This window comes from Nuphar pumila, chromosome 8 (genome assembly GCF_984573655.1).
Source record: "Nuphar pumila chromosome 8, dmNupPumi1.hap1.1, whole genome shotgun sequence".
In the NCBI taxonomy this organism is placed as follows: domain Eukaryota; kingdom Viridiplantae; phylum Streptophyta; class Magnoliopsida; order Nymphaeales; family Nymphaeaceae; genus Nuphar; species Nuphar pumila.
In genome coordinates, this window is record NC_143256.1 from 23,468,220 (window position 1) to 23,481,229 (window position 13,010).

At 38.3% G+C, this 13,010-nt stretch overlaps 1 pseudogene; it reads right to left on the reverse strand.

Annotated features, from left to right (window-relative positions):
• Positions 1–11,949: 11,949 nt before the first annotated feature.
• On the reverse strand, positions 11,950–12,363 carry LOC149829799 (flavone 3'-O-methyltransferase OMT2 pseudogene; annotated as a pseudogene).
• Positions 12,364–13,010: the final 647 nt, after the last annotated feature.

Below are 13,010 nucleotides of genomic sequence, written 5' to 3' on the forward strand. Positions count from 1 at the left end.
TCTTTTTGTCTTCCACTTGTTTCATTAAATCATAAGAGAGAGAGGTTGTTGTGCCCTACAGTTTCCAAGGCCTTCAAAATGCAACCTATAGAAAATTTGCCCTGAGTAAATACGTTGTAAGCTAACAGCAACCATGTAACAATTGATTGCTCTTTTTTTGAAACTCACTGAAGTCAAAGAGGAATGGTGTTCACACACACCTACCTGGCTGAAAGACTTACCAAAAGCCCATCTTTTTAACATGAAATGTTGTCATGAAACTTATTGATCTGCATGTATAACCTTGAAGCAGTAAAACCAATCACTATAAAGCTTGAAAATTTGTATATAAACTCCCTTACAAGCAAGCTACAATAGTAACAGGATTGATCAAAATAATAAGAATCATAAAGCAAGATAGAAGTTGCATTAGTGCATGCTGAGAACCGATAATGAAGATCCCAGAGCTATGCCAAACTGCATCAACACCTCCATTTTTATTAATTTAAATCTATATGAAGAACAACTCCATTTCAGCAATAACCTTGTTGAGCTGATGCTTAAATCAGTTGAACTAGTGAGGATTAAAAGAACTACCTCCATCATGAAGACCATAAAGCTGCAAGAAAGGCTACACAAGCAAGAATGTAGATTATGCAACAGAGCATAATAATGTAATTGAGATAACTCTGATTGTTATACATGAAACCTATAGAAAACAATAGCTAACAAGTTATCTAATGCCAATTTTTTGTTTTGAGAAGAAGTTATCGGATGCCAAATGAAAGTAGAGTTATATAAAATAAAACGCCATTTTCTAAATCACACCATTCTAATCTTTGAACAAGCTAAAAAAGGATAAGAGAAGTGTGTCAATCCTCCCAAAAGAAAAACAAAGTAAAACCCCAATATTTAGATAAAAAAATGGCTCACCCCAAACAGTGAATGTGATGCCCCAAAATCCCAACTTGGAAAATTCTTAAATTTTCAGAGTAATTTTTTTTTTGAAAGCATTACGCAAAGCGGAAAAACTCACAAGGGAAAACAATTGAAAATTTTGGGCGGGTTACAGGGTGAACAACAAAAAGAAACATTTTATTTATTACAAATTGATACATGAAGAATATACATCATTTCCCTTTTCAAAAGACCATTGTCAAGATCTCAAGTTCTAGAGTGTGGGTTCAGTCCTCCGCCGCATATCGAGCTCCATCGCACCACGTCAAGTCAGTCACCTGTATTCCCATAAATTGGGGTCAGTACTCTTGTGAGTTGGTGAAGAACAACAACATTATATATCCATTTATCAGGAAGAAAAAGAAGAAGAAGCATGTAACAGGTAAAGTGACAGATATATGTGCATGTGTCTGGTAAGTGCACGTGCTACAAGTCTAAGCAACAGTGAAAGTAGCAAGTACAACAAACTACTACGAACTGAACAAGGAAAACAAGCCAAGCAACTACTGAACAACGAAATGAGGAAACTAGGCAAAACAAGGAACTGAGCCAAACAACTGTTGAATAGCATGTAACTAAGGAACCAAGAACAAGACAAGAACACAAGCAGTGCGGTAAAGATAATGCTAAGTGATAAGCGACAATGTCAAGTATTAACACACTTAGACAGTAACATCAAACATCTAAGTAAGTAAGCAAGGAAGATACAATTCTAGCATCATGGTCCAAGATAAGCAGTATTGTCGTGATCACACGATTACCAGGATTATGGAGTTAGCATTTGCATTCGAGGGCAACAATGAATGTTTCATTCATTATATATCCAAAGCACATAGGATATACTATAAAGGAAGATACGTGTAACCACACGATTTTAGCACAAGTGAGCTCAACTCACGAGATGGGTCTATCGCCCACACAAACTCGCCATGGAGTTTCTAGCGTTCAATCCAGTCTCACAGACAAGCATATATTTCTGCAATGCACTTCAAGTCTTCTTTTATACTTACTGAATGAATCAAGTGTCAAGGGTAAACCGTGTGCCCAATGCAAACATACACGAAGATATTTAGGCATTTAAGTAGTAAAGGAATTTAATAATGGAGCCATTACGATGATGAAAATCATTGCATTCATCAATCCACAGTTAGGCTTAATTATGCGTATCCAGTCACAATTCCTCCTTCCGAGGTACTTAGGCCCATCTGGCCTTGTGTTCCCTGCAGAGCAACACGAGCAAAAATGTTGAGGTCACACTCAACATCTACGTGCTCTAGCACAACAAGCACAGAGAAGTACCTTGCCATCGAAAGCGATACAATATATTAACAATCAGGGATGCGACATACTTAAACAAGTGAGCTTCACTCACGAGATGGGTCCATCGCCCATGCTTAACTCGTATAGAGTTCAACAATATCGATTGGAAAATATGCCAATATCTTAACGTAGTGTTTGATCCCAAACCTTTGTCGGGACATATCAGATACAAAATGCTCGACCTGTATTAATGTAATGCCAAGAGGTGAATTACCGTATATATATATATATATATGCCGCATATGATTCATAGGGCGTTCGTGTCAATATATGTAAGTGAGAAGTATAATTGCTTAACCATCAAACATAAATGTTAATATTTACGTATCTCATTTCTATTCACGTGTAGATACGTGCATGTGCCAAGTGATATTCAACCATAACAGTAAACAAGTGATCGTATTATGATATCTACAATTATGACAATGCAAGCGTATCAAACCTGTGCCCCTCTGCGCGAATTAAAACTTTGAATAGATGTTTAGATGCAAATGCCTCGTGGTCCCCGTGGGTACACAACGAGGTCTTAGCCAGCTCATTCATGTGCTCGGCCTCACACGACTCAAGAAAGAGCATGTTGCTGGTAAAGGCAATCTAACACCATTTTTATTTCCATCTCTAGGGTATCATAGTACGTGAGCTCTCTCACGATCATGGGGCCATCGCCCAAAGACTCCAGCCGAGTCGCAACCCTCACCAGGGGTTCTGTGCCAATACCCATATGGTGTTTAGTTTCATTCATGTGTCGTATCAAGTGTATAGCACGCCTTTGGTGCATTTTCTAATGTCTCAAGCATGAGACAATAGTGTACCATACGAGGTACACACTAAACAATACAATGTGTCAGGCTGTGCCAACGTGCATAAGCCACACATTTCCCCACTTTTCGCACAAATACCAAAATAAAAGCAATAATATGAATACATATTTGCGAAAAGGCACATTTCAATATTTTTGAGTGATACGAGGCTCAAAATACATATTCAATCACGATCACACGTGCAACGAGTTTCCAAAGCTTTGAATATGAATTTCCTGAGTATGCATATTTCAAACGTTATACGTCGGCTTATTACACGTAGCGAGACCATTCACTTAGGGAATCCATGATGACAACCCTCATGAGTGTTGGGAATAAAGTTTAGCGTAATCCCATGCATATGGGAATTACATTAGCACATTCATAATGTGTCATCGCACTCACAGAACTCAAAAATGCCAAAATGATGGTTTTTGATGAAGCAATCGAAAAACCTAACACGTAGGAATCATGTATAGACACATGGGCAGCGTACCTTTTACCACACTCCTTACTTTAATACTACCAAAACGAGGGCAGCAAAGGCCATGGTGGTCACCTCGGACCGACCACACGCTAGGCAAATCCAAAGCGGCAAACGAAGTGTCGATGAGTCCAAAACTCTAACCGTGGCTCGTTAGGTCATAATGCGGTCCCGTACCTTGCACAGTCAGTGCCAAGGGTACAACAAGGGGCTTCTCGACAACGCACACAACTCGCAAAAATATTCCCGTTTTGTCATTACGTCCTTTTTTTTTCTTACTCGCTTATCGCGCATTTTGGGTGGCGGCGAAACGGGAGCTGCAGAGGCCGGTGTTTCGGGCCCTCGTACCAGGCCCATTTGGCCTGTCATAACCTCTAGCTTGAGCCCACTATGCTCATCCCAAAAACTGCAGCGAGGTGCAGTTCGAACCTGAGCCACAAGGTGGCTAGCTAAGCCGCCCGGGTGCACTTAGCACCCGGCGCCGGTTGTTGTGCCATTCATTGGTGAAGACAATGGGAAAAGAGGTCTGGTTCGATGAACCAGACCTCGTCATCCTCTGCTCCTACCCCTGGTCTGATCCATGTGATCAGACCAGGGTCAACTACGAGCAGCAGCTTGCGGCTCAGTGCTTGAGCCGGCAGGCCACCCGTAGCATGCACCTAAGGGTGCGCCTAGGGCATCGCCTAGGGGTGAGCTGGGCCTAACGACCATCTGGTCTGGTCCATGCTGGGCCAGACCCTGCTGGGTCTAGGTGGGATGCAGCCTTGGGTCCAAGGCTCGGACCAGCAAGCTGCAGCCTGCTAGGATGCCGGTTGCACCAGCTGGAGGGTGCGCCAAGGTGGAGGTGGCCCGAGTGCAGCATGCACCCAGTTACCGAAGTAGGTTGGGCGACCCATGTGGTGCTCTTTTCCAATTGGTTGGGGGAAACACCCCGGGTGGGTCTGGACCCCTAGGTGGGTCAGACCACCCTACTAAATGAGGAGGTTGCAACTCTTTGTGGCGGAAAAGAAATAACAATATATATATATATATATATATATATATATATATATATATATATATATATATATATATATATATATATATATATATATTACATCCAGGCAGCAACCAAAAGGCTTCCATTTCCGGGATACTTACGCATCATTTCGGCTAAAATACCAAACATGAGATGTGTGGAGCTACTCATTAGCTTTACACATAAACAAAGAAGTCAGAAATTTGTGCTAGGGTCTGGGAGATATTGCAGAAATACCGGACACCATTCGGGACATTTCTGGACTGCTGACGAAACCTAGTTGTCTGCCAAAGACAGGTTTGTTTTTGAAGACCTTGCGACCGAACCAGGGAAAGTAGTCAACTGCAAAGTCGAAGATATTCGTCTAAGCTTTTCGAAATGTCCAAGAACACCCTGATCCAACCGGTATCCAGTGAGATACGACCATTTTATCAGAGGCATCTCCGATGTTCCAGAAATCTGAAAATACAAAGGGAAACCCATTTTGTGCAAACTCACTCGGTGTGTGTGTGCACATGCTAGAGTGACATCCCCTTCATTTAGAACCCCTATGAACCACATGAATCAAAAGAAAAACTGATTCAACCTTACCCCTCATGCTACATGGATTTTCCAAAAAAAAAATGTATACATAAGGTGGATGCTCTTCACCTTGGGGTCTTCCGGATTGAAGGTGGAGGAGAGTTGCTTGCTTGGGCTGGGGCTTCACCACACCTTACACACCCTCACAAAAAGTTCAGCCAAGTGAGAGGGGAGAGAAAGAAGAGAGAAGGGAAGGGAGGAGAGAGAAAGAAAAGGGAAGAGGAGGGCCAACCATTGGACCCCTTCCACTTTTCCCCAAACTTAAAACCACCTTGAATGGTTGGAATTGAGTGGGGAGGATGGAGGGTCCCCCCCCCGCCCTCTTCAAATCTCTCTCTAGGTTGACTTAGAAAGGGCCCACTTAATGGCCAACAACTCTTCAACCACTCCCTTCCAATAATGCTACCTAATCCCCTTAAGGTCTCCTTAAATCAAGGACTCATGTCTCCTACTTTTTGACCTTTCAAAAGCCATTTGAAAATTCAATTTTTTTTTTTGAAGTAGCATGGGCTGAGCCCATGCTCACGTGGCCTCATGCCACCCACTTCCTCAAATTTCCAAATCAAACCTTCTTTTCCAATATTTTGAAAAACCTTCACTTGTTTTTTTGTAAAAGTCCATTTTGACTCTCTCTTTTTTTTTTCTAAAAGACTCATTAATCTATATATGTATTTATTATTATTATTTTTTTTTTGAAACACCCATCATGGTAGCATGGGCTGAGCTCATGCTCACGTGGGCCCCATTCTAACCACTTCCTAATAATTCCAAAAACAAGCTTTCTTTTGAACCTTTTTGAAAAACCTCACTTAGGTTTTATAAAATTACATTTTACTCGTTTTAAAAAACCTAATTTCTTTCTTAATTAAAAGCTAGGTTTTTAGTAATCCAAATGTCTTATTTCAAACTTATTTTTCATAAAATATAACTTAAGTGTTAAAATCATTTACTTAGGTTTCCAAATCCAATAAATTTTGTCGTCGCTACGACCCGTATTTTATCGACGTACCCTTTTTTGCCAATTTACATAAAATAACAAGGTATTTTCCTTGTTTAGGTTCTGAATTCGAAGAATAACAAATTTGATATATTATAAATCTAGTCTAGGGATATCGAAGCTTGATTCATCATGGTTTGCCCTGATTCGCCTCGTAAATCAAAATTACGTGATTTAGGACCTCGTATAGCTATATAAGCACAAATTACGTGGAATTCTCTCAATAATACAAAAATTTACCAACACTGAAGCACATCACATATGAATTTTTTTTCAAAAATATCATGGGTCTTACAGTGAAAAAGAGAAAAAGAATATGCATGCTCAAGAGCCAAAAGAACCTTCTTCGATTTGTTTATTTTTGGTTAAGATGCTATAACTCCAATCACTTCAAGGATGAGTATGAATTATCACATCAACTCTAGAAACTTAATGAAATCCCACAAGGCAAAAAAAACTAGAAAACAATCAGAACGTGGGGATCCATTTATAACACTTTCTCAAGACCCAATCAAGAACTACCTCTTGATAACATTTGTGAAAAGTCAACAAAATAAAAAAATGCTCAGATTCACCACTTGAGAAAACACAATCACCAACATGAACTCTCTTTAGTAAATAAAAAATAAAAGAACCACAAGTCGACCAAGAAACTCCATGATCGCAAAAAATCAACATATTTGTTCCATAGTTTTTAAGAAGCAAAAAACTAAGAAGAAAAATTACAACCCCAATTTATAAAAAGCCAGAGACGATGCAAAAAAATGTATTTCCAAGTCTATTCAATTTAGAAAATAAATGTTTTAGTAAGCAAAATGAAACTACAAAAAGAGTAAAACGACAACATGGGTATTTAACTATTTATCAAAAGAAGCCATGAAAAACAGAAAAAAAAAAAGAACAAACATCAATCAAGAAACTCCAAGATAACAAAAAATTATTTAAAAAAATCACATACCCACTTAGTAAAACCAGAAAGAAAGCAAGAAAACACTTTGAACACATTAGAATCTCTTTCGAGTGCATTGCCAAAATTGCTTCACATAAGGTCCATCGTAGTTGTCAAAGTTGCCACTCTGCCAATATTTTTTTTTGCCACTATGGTATTTGTTGTCTTTGTGTGTTTCTCTGATTAATGGTCTTTCTAATAATTTTTCTAACAAAAGACAAATGTCATACGACAAGCATAATTATCAAAACGATTGATCATAAGTCCTACAAACATAAGAGAATAAAACATTGCAAAAAGACATAAACAACAGTTAATAAGGAAAAACAAGGATTTGCAACCATTTGCCTTAAAAGTTTCAGCCTCAACACAATCATCTAGGATAGAAAGTCATTTAAAATTCAGATCATGGTCATCAATAATCACCATAGAAGTAAACCAGAGAAATGAAACATATTAACATAGACTGAAGCTAATCAAAATATGAATAAAACATTAACCAAAGATATATGCAGATACCAACAGTATAAATTTTTTAACTAAGAAGACCTACCCATCGAGCATTTGAAAGTAAACGCCCTAAACGTCTCAAAGACACACCATTGAACTTATCAAAGTTTTCTTTTGTGTCATATCCCTTCAAGTACTTAAGCAAGAAATCGAAGATTAAGCAGTTTTCTCAGCACTGTACATTACCAGTTTTCTCAGCACCAAGCTTAAGAACAAAGTGTATTTTTAAAAATGGAAGGGGGATTTCCCCCAGCTCTTTAAGCTTAAGCAAGAAAACACAATTCCAAGGGGGAACAACAAAAGGGATTAGCCTAATCTCATCCGGATCAACAAATTGAATCACAATGAAAAACAAATGCAGATAATCGAGAGAGCGGAAGAGAGAACGAAGGAAGGAAGAAAAAAAGAAAGACAGTACCTCCAGTGGTGTGGCAAGGGAAAGAAAGGGGCATTGGCTCGCAAAGATGACAACGTCAGTGAGCGATTGGGCGGTCGGGCAAACGTCGGGATTGGCTGCAGCCGCGGATGCCAGTGATACACCAAAATAGGAAACGACCATAAAACCCACAACGAGGGCAACGTAAGCCGCAGACGGACCGCGATGCTCGCAGAAATCATGCATCTTTGTCACCATCTCGTCTCACAGACGCATCCGTTTTACTATCATATCTTGTAAACCCTAACCCAACAACACTACGTGAGGGAAGGGAGAAGGCGAACGCCCAGGAATCCGAAGCCTCGCAGAAAAGGGTACTCTGCCTCTTCGTACCTCCGATCAATCACCGGCATCGACGCAGAGAACGTCGATGGCGACGTCGTCACTTCCATCCCTTCCCTCGCCCTCTCTGCCATCGACCTAACCCTATCGTGAAAGGGGGCGACTGCGTACAGTGAAAGGGGGGAAAAGTATAAAGGAGGTGAAAAAAGTTTATGCCCTAGATGAGTAATAAATAAAAAATTAGCGACGGAAAGAAGTCGTAAATTCGTCGTTAAGTAGCGACGAAAAAATTATGTCGCTCATCCCTCACTAAGTTGCGAGAGAGTTTGCGACGGATATTTTTCATTGCAAATCCGTCGCTAAACTCGCAAATAAACGACAAATTTGTGATGGATTTTTTTTCATCGCTAATTTCGCAAATATTTCGAATGTTAGCGATGGATAGTTTTCTCTCGCAAATCCATCGCAAATTTGCAACAGAAAAAATCTGTCATAAATTTTCATCGCTAGGTAGCGTTTTTCTTATAGTGGGCCAACAATATAGAATTAGGGTATTCTACAAGGGTTTTTACGCTCATAAACGACTATGATCAATATATCTGACCTAGTGTTATAGTATGCTATAAGTGAGTGTTAGATTGAGAGAGTTAAAGAGAGAATTTAAAATATACAAACTTCATGTGGTGGGTTGAAAACTAAACTCAGATCAGGGGCTTAGAGCCTACTATAGTTATAAGTTAAAGTCATTTATTGCTTATAAATATTATTTATTGAGTTATAGACTCACCCCCCTATATAATTACAATTGTAGGTTCCAAGTACACTAGTGCAAGTAGGACGTGATCAGTTACTTTGATTGTACAACAAAGTTATTTGTTAGTTTTATTTTTTGTCATTGAACATTCATGTAATCTTTATTTTTGTATGTTATGAATGATGAACCTTGTTAAAAAAATTGAGTCTATATAGTCATATTTTCTCTGTGTGAACTCTGTATACTTTTCCTATGAGAAGTAATATCAACTGAACCTAGACTCTAAAGGTCCCGAATCAAGGTGTTACACCTTTGCTCTCACAGTTTCATGTCGGAGGCCCATAACCCCTTCATGCCAGAAACCCTATGGAGGAAGAAGAGGACTTAGGTTAAGGCTTGGCTTGGCTGAGTGAGAAGAGAACCCTTTAAGTTTGTAAGTTGTAACCTATTTGTAAAAAAATGAGATTTATAAATTAAATTTTTGTCAAAAAAATATGATTTACTTGCGGCAAACACTGTGCCGATATATCATAATATTTTTGTGAGATATTGTCACAAACGAAGAAAATCGCAAGATTTTGTAAATCTCGTGACAAATTGTTGTTTTAAACTTTTAAAATATTTTTTGAGATATTATCGTGAGATTTTCATAAATCTCATGATATTTGTCACTATGGGTGGGAGTAGGTGCTTTCGAAGCACCCTATCATTACTAATAATTACTACTATTACCATTGCTGTCATGCAATTCTTGTTGTTATCGTTGATCGTACTCTCTCTATTATAGTTCTAGGATCAATGTCGAAACATGTGTCTAATAATTAGATCAATCAATATGTATTATATATCAGACATGGATTCCCAGTTTTTTTCTTTCTTTTTTTGAGTGGCAAGCTGAGGTTAGGTAGACTCTTGTCATTTACAAAGCAAAGTTACACATTCATTACATCTCTCTCTCTCTCTCTCTCTCTCTCTCTCTATATATATATATATATATATATATATATATATATATATATATATATATATATATATATATACATATATCACATGCATGGGAGTAACAGTGAACTACATTTTGTCCATTGTTACGTCAAATGCAAGAGCACAACTGATCGCCCACATGATCAATGGCATCCATTTTTTTGCATAGAATTATGATTTAGCATTGTCTTGACCACAACTAAAGACTTGGGCGAAAAATAGGTTTTTAGTGGCGGTCAAAGATGGCCACTAAAAGTGTTTTTTCCTTACACGCAATGCAACTGCTCGTGCGATGTTTCATCCTATATTTTGTTGTCTGCCATTACACTGCGCTCAACTATATATATATATATATATATATATATATATATATATATATATATATATATATATAGAGAGAGAGAGAGAGAGAGAGAGAGAGAGAGAGAGAGAGAGAGGCCTGACACTTTTTGTGCTTATCGAGCTTTGGAAAGATTGTTTCTATTTTTTCTAAAATCTGACCATACAGATGTGATCTACATGATTGATTTTGTGGGAATCGACTTTTGGATCGTCTGATTCCAACACCAAGTTAGGTTGTAATAAGATTCAAGAATCAATGGTCTACAATTAAAAAAATATTCAATGCTTGAAAAATCATCTTTTTTCTCAAAAAAGCATGATCCAAGTGCGATTTTCTAGCAAATCGATCATGCATAACACATCTATAGGATCAGATTTTTGAAAAACAACAAAAACCCTAACCAAGCTCGGTAGGCACGAAAAGTGTGAGGCACCTACCCATTTCTCTCTCTCTATATATATATATTATATAAATAAAAATATATATATAAAATATTAGTTCCCCTATACTTTATGGGTGTGCGGTACTCGGTCATGTTAGTTTTGAGGTATTTTTTATACGAAAAATAATTGTATTGTATGATACAAATAATGCATTTTTCAAATCCACCTGATGTCCAAATTCATAATTTTTACTGTAAAAAGATCTTTTAAACCTTCACACAAGCGAATTTCTTTCAGATATGCAAACTTCCTCTCAAATATCCAAATATGTAAATTTTCTCTAAAATATGCAAAATTTCTCATAAATATGCGAATTTTCTCTCACACATTTGTGAATAACCTCTTGCTTGTGCCCCTTTATGATTTTATTAAAAGGAGGCTCACACATTTTGGGGGCATTCACAACCATGAGCTGCGAAGGTCCCTAAAATGTGCACATCTTTTTAACTAAATACTCTCATATTTGCGAATGTCCTCACACATTTTCGAACTCCGACCGATGCCCCTTATGTGATTTTAGTAAAAGTAGCTTACACATTTTGAAGACCTTTGCAATTCATGGTTGTGAATGTCATAGTCTATTTGCGAATGTTAGGACATGTTAGGTAAAGGGCTTTGTGCCTAATATTAGCAAAAGTGCCGCTAAAGATTAAAAAACCTTTAGCAGCAATTCAACAGGCTGCTAAAGTTCTTTTGTCTTTTAGCGTGTGAGAATCCACCAGCATCTCACCAAGGAAGTGGTAGGCAGCTACCACTCACTATATATTAAAAAATTATAGGTCATTTAGCGTATATTACAATCATTTTTCATTTTTATGAGGCATCTATGAGCATGCTAGAGTGTACCACAGATTTAGTTCTAATATTATTCCAAGTACAGTGGCAGAATGATTAGGCTGCAAACGAATTATTGCACATACACTAAAACTAATTATTCCCCATACATTGCTACAACATGCTTGAAAGACTGCTAAGCTCCAAAGACATATATCTTTATTTCCTCTCTCCTTTATATCCTCGCTTGTGTTCCATTACCAAGGCCCTCTTATTAAAGGAGAGAGTTTTGCATTATTTCACTTACTCCAAGGGAAAACCTTGTTGCTTAAATAGTTCATTTGACATTATCTATGTTGTTTTTCTTGTAGAATTCGATGACCCAGAAATTGTAAGCACGGCATATGGGTTTGATACCGACGAACCTAGCTGCCTTTGCCAAAGCCTCAAACTCCTCTGTCCTCTCCTTCCCACCAGAATTCAGTGTCATCATTAAGAGGTCAAGCTCAAATACGTTCGATGTAGTGAAACTGTTGCCTACCATCTCTGGCACAATCATCTCCATGACAATCACCTTGCCGTTCTCTGGCAGAGCATTCCAGCAGTTCTCCAACAGTTTCAAGCAATGGTCATCTCCCCAGTCATGAAGAATCCACTGCATGATTGAGCCTTCAGAGCTTATTTGTTGGTTAAAATACTTGAAATTAGGGAAGCACATCAGGCCGTGTAAGCCCGGGCTCAACTTGGTCATGTCTAGCTAGGGCTTATTCGATAGAACAAGTGAGCTGAACCGATGCATCAAGCCCAGGCTTGTCACTGTAAACAAGCCAGGCTTGATTAAGCCTGGAGGCCCCCATTGATCTCATAGTACTAGGCTTGTTTCATGCAACTTTAAAAGGAAAGTGTTGAACTGGCAATCCCAATATAATCATTTTTCACTATGAATGAAACAAACGTCAAATTATCATACTGGGAAAGTGTCATGCTGGTACAAGTGAACCCTAGTTTTTCTCACCACCTATCACTTTTTAAGAAGGGTGAGCTGGTAGGGTTTTGAAAAGGGAACTAAACAAACGAGCCCTACTTAATTTATCATATTGCTTAAACAAAAGTAAAAAAAGACAGCCCTAAGGGAAAGGCATCAAGCTTAGGTCAGGCTCCAATGGAGCAAAGCTCGGCTCAAGCTCAAGCTGATGAGCTTGAGCCTTTTGTATTTTGGACAAGCCGAGCTTATGAAGCCCGTGTCCATGCTAGGCTCACCCAATGTGCACTCCTACTTGAGATTTGTCGTGCAAATTTATATTTATGCTTTTATATATTTTATACATTTGTATATTAGTAATGATAATCCAACGGTTTAGATAAGGTTTAAATTTTAAGGGCTTTCCTTTATAAACT